At 40.1% G+C, this 10145-nt stretch overlaps 2 pseudogenes; one reads left to right on the top strand and one right to left on the bottom strand.

Annotated features, from left to right (window-relative positions):
* Positions 1-3215: 3215 nt before the first annotated feature.
* LOC118990453 (60S acidic ribosomal protein P0-like) lies at positions 3216-4179 on the bottom strand (annotated as a pseudogene).
* A 75-nt stretch (positions 4180-4254) lies between these two features.
* On the top strand, positions 4255-7121 carry LOC118990434 (bifunctional apoptosis regulator-like; annotated as a pseudogene).
* The last annotated feature ends 3024 nt before the right edge of the window (positions 7122-10145 follow it).

Below are 10145 nucleotides of genomic sequence, written 5' to 3'. Positions count from 1 at the left end.
AAAAAAAATATGGTCATTAGCCCTGGCTGGTGTGGCCCAGTGAATTGAGCACTGTCCTGCAAACCAAAGGGTCACCAGTTTCAAGGCACATGCCTGGGTTGCAGGCCAGATCCCCAGTAGGGGGCAATGAGAGGCAACCACACATTGATGTTTCTCTCCCTCTCTTTCTCCTTTTCTTCCTCTCTCTCTAAGAATAAGCAAATAAAATCTTTAAATTTTTAAATAAAAATAAAGAATCCGGTCATTAATTGCCCCAGCACCATGTATTGAATACTCTCTACCACTACACTAATCTGTAATGCTTCTTCTAATCTTTATCAGTTACATGCCTATGTCTTTTTGACTTGTTTATAAGCTGTCAAAGTTTTTACTTTGTCCTGTATTCATTTGTCAAACTGTCTTAATTACTATATTGTTATGTAAGTCTTAACATCTCGTAGGGTAATCCTCCTTTGTGATTTTCCTTTTCAGAAATATTCTGGCTATTCTTGGCCTGTTCTTATAGCTTTCAAATTATGTGAAAAACTTTTTGAGACCTTCATTGTAGTTACATTGAATCTGTAATTCATTTAGAGGAAATCTGACAACCTCATGATCTTGAGTTTTCCTAATATGAATTTCAGATATCTCTTCATTTATTTTTTTATCTTCAAATGTCATTCAGAAAGTATTATTTTCTGCATGCAAGTTTCATGAATTTTTGTTAGATTTTTTCCTGAAGTACCTTAAACATTTTATTCTTATTGTAAATGCTTTCCTCTCAGTACATTTTCTATTTGTTGCTTTTATTTCTAAAAGCATTGAATTTTTCAATGTGATATCATCTTAAAATAAAATATAAATCTCTCCCTATCCAATCCTTTTATGTTAAATTTATTTTTCTTGTCTTATTAGACTTGAGGAGAATGCAACTTGTTATAATGGCCATCCTTTTCGGTTCCTTATTTTGAAGAGAATGCTTCTAATGCTTTCTCATTATTAATGTTAGTTACTCTAGATTTTTGTGTATGTGGACAATGGAATATAAAACATAATGTTGAAGATTAAACTGTGGTGATATTATTACTTAATATAAAAAATAGAGAGAAATATGCAGACGTGAATAGGGAGTAGAGGGTTGAAGTTCGACTACTAAACAGTGACACACAAGTCCAAACTTGAACCCTTCATCTCTACTCAATGTGCCCATCCTTCAATTTTCTTGTTCTTGATTTTTTTCAGGAACTTTTAGACACATCTTTTCCTCTATGTCCATTCAACTTCTCACACAACAACTTTGCAGGAAAAATGGTGCTGTGTTACAAGATGTTGTGTTTACATGTGCAGTGACCAAAACTGTATCAACTATCCCTTTCCATTTTTTCAACCCCACAGCCAGTCTCTCAGTTGAAAAGCCCCATCAGTTTGTCAATTAATTTATGAAGCATACTTTGAATCCATCTGATTCTATCCTCACTTTCACTTCTGAAATCTCAGCCACCATTACTCTCCTCCACTGGACTGGTATCCTGGTCTCCTGGAGTCCCTGCTCCGCTCTCGTCCCCTCACAGTCTACATTCCATAGAGCGGTTTTCTTGATCTATTAGAGTGTAAAGGAAATAATGCCACTCCTTAGCCAGAGGCTTTCCATGTGCTTGGAATAAAATTTAAATTCCTTACTCTGGTTTTAGAAAGTCCTATGTTATTTGGCCTCTTTTACTGCATCCCAGAACTGGTGGCTTTGTTTTAGTTGCTTGAGCAAATTCATCTATACTCATCACCACCTCAGAGGGTTTTCATTAGTAGAAGAAATAATACAAAAAATAATAAATAAATAAATAATGATCTAGTACAGTGATTTTCAACCTTGTTCATCTCATGGCACAAGTAAACTAATTGCTAAAATTCTGCAGCACACCAAAAATATAGTTTTTGCTGACCTAACAAAAATAAGGGTATAGTTTTGATTCATTCATACCAGATGGCTATTTTTATGTTGGCTACTCTCATTTTTTCAAATTTGGCAATCTAAGGGAAAAAAGCCAGTACCCCTAACTAAATAGTCAGGTACTGCATGTTTTAAAAATTCTTCCAACCACTGTGCCTCTTGTGGCACACTGGTTGAAAACCACCAATCTAGCAGAAGAAATAACACAAAAAATAAGCCCCAGGAAGAGAGCAGCTGCACGAAGATGCAAGAAATAACAACAATGCAAGGAATTTCTCCAGAGGCTTTTCACGAAGATGGCTCCCAGCGTGAAGATGGAAGCCCCTGCCCCTCTGAAAGCTGAAGCTGAGGCAAAGGTTTTGAAGGCAAAGAAAGCAGTGCTGAAAGGCATCCACAGCCACACACACACACACAAAGGTCCACATATCACCTACCTTCTGGAGGCCTAAGACACTGCAGATCCAGAGGCAGCCTAAATATCCTCAGGAGAGCACCCCCAGAAGAAACAAGTTGACCACTACGCTATCATCAAGTTCCCTCTGACTATGGAGTCAGCCATGAAGAAGATGGAAGATACTAGTACACTTTGTCCATTGGGAAGTGTGAAGGCTATGAAGAAGCTATATGACATTCATGCGTCCAAGGTCAAGAACCTGATCAGGCCTGTTAGGGAGAAGAAGGCATATGTTTGACTGGCTCCAGACTATGATGCTTTGGGTGTTGCCAGCAAAACTGGGGTCATCTAAACTGAGTCCACCTGGCTAATTCTAAATGTAAAAATTTTATTCTGAAAAAAGAAATTTATCCAGAGAAAAATAAAATCCATTGGTAATAGTCATTAAATTTTGACTCAGTAGTTTTTGAGGGTGGTCTGGGTTTTTTAACTTTTATTTAGTTAATTGAAGTTTAATTTAATTAATTTTAGTATTGGTGAATCTGACATAGATCATTCATGGACAATGCTTTCAGAAATATCACTTTAGGAATTCAAAGGAGAGAAAGACCACCTGGAATGAAGAGAGTGGAGAATGTTTCATGAGAGAGAAATGTTCTAATCTCTCTTTAGATTTTATGGGGTTGTTCAATTTGACATGAATAGGCATCAAGAAAAAGAAATATTATTCAAAATAAGAAGCATAGGAGTAAAGACTTTCATGATATAATGATTTCTATATCAATAAAAATTATTTAATCTATTCAAATAACTTTTTAATTTAATTTTTAGGAGTAAGCCTTTATTTCTCTGTTTTACAACTAAAACTGGATGAGCTGGTTTTTTGGTGCCTAATCAAAGACCAAATACCATGTCCTCATCCACCCCCCCTGATTCCTCCTTTGAATATCTACCTTGGCTGGGGCTGTAGCAGGAGCAGGAGCAATGGCAACATCAGGAGCAGCAGCCACAAAGGCAGGTGAATCAGCCAAAAAGGCTTTGACCTTTTCAGCAAGTGGTAAGGTGTAATCAGTCTCCAGATTACCTGGACACCCAGGTACCCATTGATGATAGAATAGGGGACAGATGCACAGTTGGGTAACCAATCTGCAGACCTACACTGGCAACTTTACAGACATCCTCCAGAAAATGAAAAAACAGTTTTCTTTGTGATGTCAAGCACCTCTGGGTTGTAGATGCTGCATTATCAAACACCTGCTGGGTGATCAGCTCGAAGGAGTGGGGAGGGGGCGGTGTTCAGCATGCTTAGCAGAGTGGCTGGCTCCCACCATGTCTCCAGTCTTAATTGGTTGTGTGTCACTCAGGATTTCAGTGGTGCTTCTGGAGATTTTAGTGGTGATGCTTCATGCCTGGAAGAAGGAGATCTTCTCAGGTCCTAGGGCAGTGTCCGGGGCTGGCACAGTAACTTCATATGGGGCAAAGGCACCAGTACGGGTGGCAGATACGGGGTGGCACATACGGGGCAAAGGTGGCAGCTGGCACCTTATTGGCCAGCAGCATGTCCCTAATCTCAGTGAGGGCCTCCTTCATGAACACTAGCCCACATTCTCAGGGATATGGGGCAACGGGTTATCCAGAGCTGGGTTGTTGTCCAGTGCTCTTTGCCTGGCCTGGCACAACATGGTGTTCATGTCCGTCAGCACCACAACCTTCCCGGGAGGGACACATGGGTCTGCCACCTCTGTGTGGAGCCCGCGTTGTCTGCCCCTACAACGAAGCATTTTGGATAATCACCTAGAAGTTGGATGATCTTAAGAAAACAGTTGGAATTCCGTGTCTCCCTGTCTCTCCTGGCCATCACAGCAATACAGCAGGGATTGCCATTCAGGGTTCAAAGATGATGTCACTCTCACAAAGACACCTAGATTTATGATGGGCCTCTTTGAAGAAAACAGAGTGTAGAATGCAGAGAAAAAATGGGAAGGTTTCCCCAAACTCAATAATTGCCACAGAGATGCCATTAGAATGGGATTTGAAGACAGTCAGCAGAATGATACAAGCAGTCTTTCAGAGGTAGAGCAATGATCAGATCCCTTTAGTTCCCAACACAGGCTGAATGAATGGGCAGAGAGGAGGGATTCTGTCCTGGAGTGCTCACAGCTTTCACTGATGTGGCGGTGGTTCTGCTCATGTATCACTGGAGAAGCAGGAAGCCTGAGCATGGCCTCCTAGTCCACAAAGCTGTGGCCAAATGGACAGTGGAAGAAGTTGTCCTCTGGCTGTAGTAGCTGGGCACTTGGGCCTCTCTCTAAAGAGACAGGCTTTTGTCTGAAAGAGTAAATGGAAGATTGCTTTTGACTTTGACAAGGACTCCATATGTCATAGAAATCAACAGAAGAGTCATCCTCATGGAATTAGAGCACACCACAGCACTAAATATGAAGCTCTCCCCCCATAAAAAATCTCTGGAAACACAAGGCTGTGAAGCTGGGCAGGTCCCTGTCCCTGCTGTATCCCCCAGACTTGGTCTGCTGTGTCTCTGCCTGTTTGACTGCACAGACAGCTCCTCACCCTTCATGCACGCCATCTGCCCTCTGCAGGAAAATAACTCTGGGGAGGACGTCATGACCAAGCTCCTAGACCTTAGAGAACCCACAGGAAAGCCATGGAAAGAATTCCCTGTCAAATAATCCTTCCTTTCGTACCAGCTGATTGCTACATTTGTTTGGGACTGGCTGGAAGTTCATTATTGGACATAGGTTTTCTCATCAACAGTACCATGTTACTCTTGGTTCAGGAATTATTCTCTTTTTGGAAGATCTGGTCAAGAAGTGAACTGGAGCCTTGACTGGGTGGCTCAGTTGGTGGGAGTGTTGTTCCATATACCAAAAGGTTGTGGGTCCAATCTCCAGTCAGGGCACATACCTAGGTTGCAGATTTGATCCCCAGTTTGGTGCGTGCAGGAGGCAACCAACTGATGTTTCTCTCTGACATTGATCTCTCTCTCTCAAATTAACAAGCATATCCTCAGTGAGGATTTTAGAGAAGAGGAAGTGAACTGAATGAAAACTGTGCCTCAGGGATTGTGGATCCATTTTTAGAAAGTATCAACACGGGGGCTTTTTGTGGTCATGTTCTGGTCCTCCATTCTTCAGTTTGTTTGCAATTGTTTATTTACTGGGCCCTGTACTTTAACCCAATTATTAACATTGATCTTGCGGTCAAGGAAGTCCTATGGCTAGAAACCCTAATGTTTAAGTGGCACTGCCCAGGGTCTAGGGACTCTTCCAGTATCCCTGATGTCTGAGCTTTGATTCTTAAGTGAAGGGGGCATAGGATGGGACCTGACTTTTTGTTTTCTTCCTGTAGTAAACAAGGTGCTGCCTTTTCTATCGAAGGCTACAACCTGTTTCTCTTATCCTCTGTCTGTGGCATTGTGGCAGCAGGGACAGACATCCCAGAGCTGGGCCAACAAAACAGCAGCACCTCCCACCTAGCCACCTTGCTCGCAGGAACTTGGGAGGCCCAGTGCACTGTGGTTTGCAGGAAGCCAGAGTCCTCAGAGGATATAGTATGAGCAACATCAGAAAGCTGCAAAATCAGCAGTCCTACTTCCCTCACTCAGTGACTAACAAAGGCTCCCAGGGCAAGATGGGGTCCTGAGACTGAGCCCAAGACCAGGCGTGTTGGGGTCAGGCCTGTCCTCTATGTCAAGTTTAGGGAAATGGAGAAGATTTCATCATAGGCATAGACAGTCATTGCACATAAAAATGCAAAGGAAAAACCAAAATTCAGTCAACCATTCTGTCTTATTGAAGGGTTGCTAGTAGGTTGAAGGATTAAACCCTTCTATAGGATTTGGACTAGAATGTTGGTTAGACTCATCCTGTCTCCAACTTCTAATCATTGAAAGTTTGAATCCCTTTCTCTGAGTGGGGGGATTGCATGGGATGTAAGGATGCTAATGGAGAGCAATTCGCATCAGGCTGAGCTGTCTCAGTGCTACTTATAATAGTTTGTTTTGAGGTTTGCTTTGTTTTGTCTTTAAGAGTTTAACCTATAAAATCCAGCATAGTCCTTTTGTTCAATGAAACATTCTATACATTGACCTCATACTGTATAATCTGTAGAGTCCTGTTCTGATGTATAAAACAGCAAGTATAATTACACCAAAGGCTGTACTTGTAAATATGAGTGGAATAAACTATGCCTCTTCCTTCCTTCTGGTGTGAAGGCAGCAGATGTGAAGTGTGGTCCCTCTGAAGATGGGCCTGGCAGAGATGAGCTTGCATCCAAGGTGTTTTTTCTGACTTCATGAACCAGTCATTAATCCCTTGTAGCTTTGAAGATCTCACCCAAATGTTTCATCTGAAAGCTTTAAGAAATTACTTGAAATAAAAATAAAGGTCTTTACCTTTGTAAAGACAAGAATAGAAATAAAAGCTAAAATTTGACTTTTAAGACTACGGGAAGGCTCACATATTTTCAATTGTCCTCAAACTATTGTGTAAAATGTTCATCTTCCAGAATATCTTATGATCACATAATCAGCTAGTATAAGAGAATACAGTCAGGCCCAGTGCCCTGAATTCACTTCCATCAGGTCAGAGAACAACTAAGGATTTAAAAATTGTGCTGCTTTCTCTGTATTGAGGTCATAAAACTGCCCTGAGTCCCAGCACAGGTGGCTACTCTCTGTGTGAAATGCTCCAGCCTGTAAAACAAGAAGCTAAGGCATGGATCTGTGCTGAGATCGTCGACAGCCCGAGCACTCCTGTAGAGCGCCTGCCGGAGAACTGATGGAAGTCAGGGACATCACAGGAGGCAGAAAGTACAAAGCAACCTATAACGAAATTTCTCCCACTTAACTAGCACATGTACTAAATAGAAGTGTTTAATATTCTCTTTAAATGTGCTCTTGAATGCTTTTGAATGATTTGTTTTCTACAGATTTTATTGCCGGCCAATAACTCAGTTTGGTAGGAAGATGCTCCTTCCTCAGCTCCCCCAAGTGATCATTTTACTTTGGTAGATTGTGTGGCTACTGATACTGTTTCTTATTAATCACAAATGAAGAAAGCTATCATTAAATCATTTTAACATTAACTAATACTAAGATTAAGAATTTAATCTTTCCATTTTTAAGAAAACGTATCTCTATATTGACATATTTTTGAGATCTTTTTTGACCATTTCTCCAGGGTTGTTTTTTTTTGAAGTATGGGGGGTGGGGAGGAAGGAGGCAACCTGTTCAAATGCTCTCCCAGTCTCCAAGCTGTATTTGTAATATATTATGAGCTATATTTATAATATATTATAATAATCATATATGGGAATAAAATGGAACAGCAAAAATAAAACAGAATATATTTAAGAAGTATGTTTGCATTAATCATTGCCTTTTTTCATGATTTATTTGTGGAAACAAAATAGTATCTACCTCCTCACAGTATGCACTCTCTTCTCTTTATCTTTCCCACATAAGTTTATGTAAATTCTGGGAGGTATTATAACATACATCTTATTTGCATACTAGAGAATGAAAATATAAAGGAGCTATTTATTTGATCCTGGGGAATATGATGAATGGAACAATTAGAGTCCCCAAGACTGTGACATTAATAGGCTCTTCCATAAGGACTACAGATGAGTGTATGCTATAGCTACCAGTTACCAGTGAAAATAGAAAGGCGTTTTTCAAAGAGAAATTAGAGTAATGGCCTTGAAATACTGTCCCTTGACTTTCCAGAACAGCCAAATCTGGAAGCTAAAGTGTTAACGTCTATAAGCTGTTCCAACGAGGGAATATATACCATTAACTATCGGGAGTTATTTAAAATGCCAGTGACTATAATAGCGGTGCTCTGAAATAACCATTTCATCTGCCCACATTACTTTAAAATTAATGAATAATGAAGCGATGCCCTTCACATTCTCTTCCCTTTCCATTCCAAGATATATTGATTAGATGACATTTATTTAAGTTTGGGATAATGTATTAATTTCAAGATAATTATTCAATATACTTTTGTCACTGTTGATATGCTTCAATGTCATCCAGGAGCCAGGGGATGAATAAACTGTTATCTGACATTGCTGGACAGGGTGCTAGAAATAAATGCAATTTTTCTCCTTGAGATTCACTGACTTGGGTTTTTACTTGGGGAGGGGCATGGGAGAGAAGAAAGCTGAAGGTGGAGAGGTTATGATCATGTAACCTGCAGGTTAAAAGAATAAAGATATTTTTAAAGATGGTACTTTGGGACAAAGTACATTTCTATTATTGCTGGGGGTCAGACTGATCCTCAGCGGAGATGACAGAGCCCATCCTTCGTGGATGCCACTGCAATATTAACATTCATTTGGAGCAGATGTGGCCAAAAGCATGAAACATTGAACAAACAGCTGCCACAGATCCAGTGCCATTGCATAAGCACTTACGTTCCGTTAATGCAGTGGACTGCTGAGGCCAGTAGGGCAGGTGTTATTCCCCACGGTTCTTTAGCAGATGGGCCAAACGATGGCTCCTCGGAGCACTGTTGCCCCCTTGAAGCAATCCCTTTATCTTAGGTAAAGATTCTAATACAAAATCACCTGTGCATAAAAAAAGAGCACATCAAAGGTCAGGTTACACTGTCAAGATATTTTGTAGGTATGTTCATTTTGTTTTATTCTATTTTAATATTGAACGCCTGCCCAAGCTTCAGTGTTATTTCTTCCTCTTCTCTCACCTTGTGTTTGTGTGTCCTTACACGATGAATACAGGACTCTGTGATTCCATAATAGGGTAAGTCAAAATCCTGATACTTCAAACCTGCATCTTCACTTGCCTGATTCACTGAGCTCGGATATGGTGCTTCCAAGTCTCTGGTTACCAGTTTGAAACCCGTATGGGCTGTTTTCTTTGGTTCATTGGAATGATATAAAATTTAGGACTACAAAGCAAAAATGTCAAACATTATGAGTCAAAGCTATAATTTGTTCATAATAAAAATCAATAGGTCTCCATATTTCCTGTAATGCAGATACTGTCTGGTGGTATCTGTAAGTTTAAAGAAAAGAAGAGCAGACAGTAATTCTAGCTTGTTCTCTCTCAGGCTGTTTGTACTGTGCCTTCCCACTTCCCCATGCAAACTAGAGTCACTTGGGAAGTTAACACTTAATAAGCTGGCAAACTGATCTCCAACAAGTGTGCAATACCTTCAAGTTGAGAAGTGGGAGAGATGCTATATAGAATTATATTTTTATGGATTCTCAAAGAACAATTTTTCCTAAACAAAACTGTAATTCAGCCTATTATACAATCTAAATTACTTGCTCCAATAATTGTAGGAAGAAGGAGAAAAAAGAGAAATAATGAAGAGAGAGAAAGCTGAGCTATAAATGGAAGATTACTTAGGAAAGCAATAATCATTTCATCTATTCTTTCTCCTTTTTGAGGGTCCATACAATGTGCCAAGTACTATTGCAACAATACCTCTATGGAAAAATTGATTAAGTCAATGATCACATGAAGCTTATATTTTAATATAGAGCAATGATAAAAAAACAATAAAACAAAAAATAAACTAAATAAGTTATTTCAGATTTTGATAAATGCTATAAACACAATAGAACAGAAAATTGTATTAGAGAGAATGGTGGTGGGATGGTGGCAGTGTGGGGCATGGGGAGAGGTAGAGCGCTAGTTTAGACAGAGTGGTGAGGGGGGACTCTCTGAGGAGGAGCTATGGATGTGCTGAGAGCTAAAACACGAGGAGAAGCCATCAAAGGGAAGATGGGGGCATGGGGTTCCAGGTGGAAAGCACAATTAGAACAAGGGTC

The sequence above is a fragment of the Sturnira hondurensis genome, unplaced genomic scaffold, assembly GCF_014824575.4.
Source record: "Sturnira hondurensis isolate 20B ecotype Veracruz unplaced genomic scaffold, ASM1482457v3 Scaffold0007036, whole genome shotgun sequence".
Taxonomy (NCBI): Eukaryota; Metazoa; Chordata; class Mammalia; order Chiroptera; family Phyllostomidae; genus Sturnira; species Sturnira hondurensis.
The sequence above is the reverse complement of the archived record's forward strand: the minus strand, read 5'-3'. Positions and strand labels throughout refer to the sequence as shown.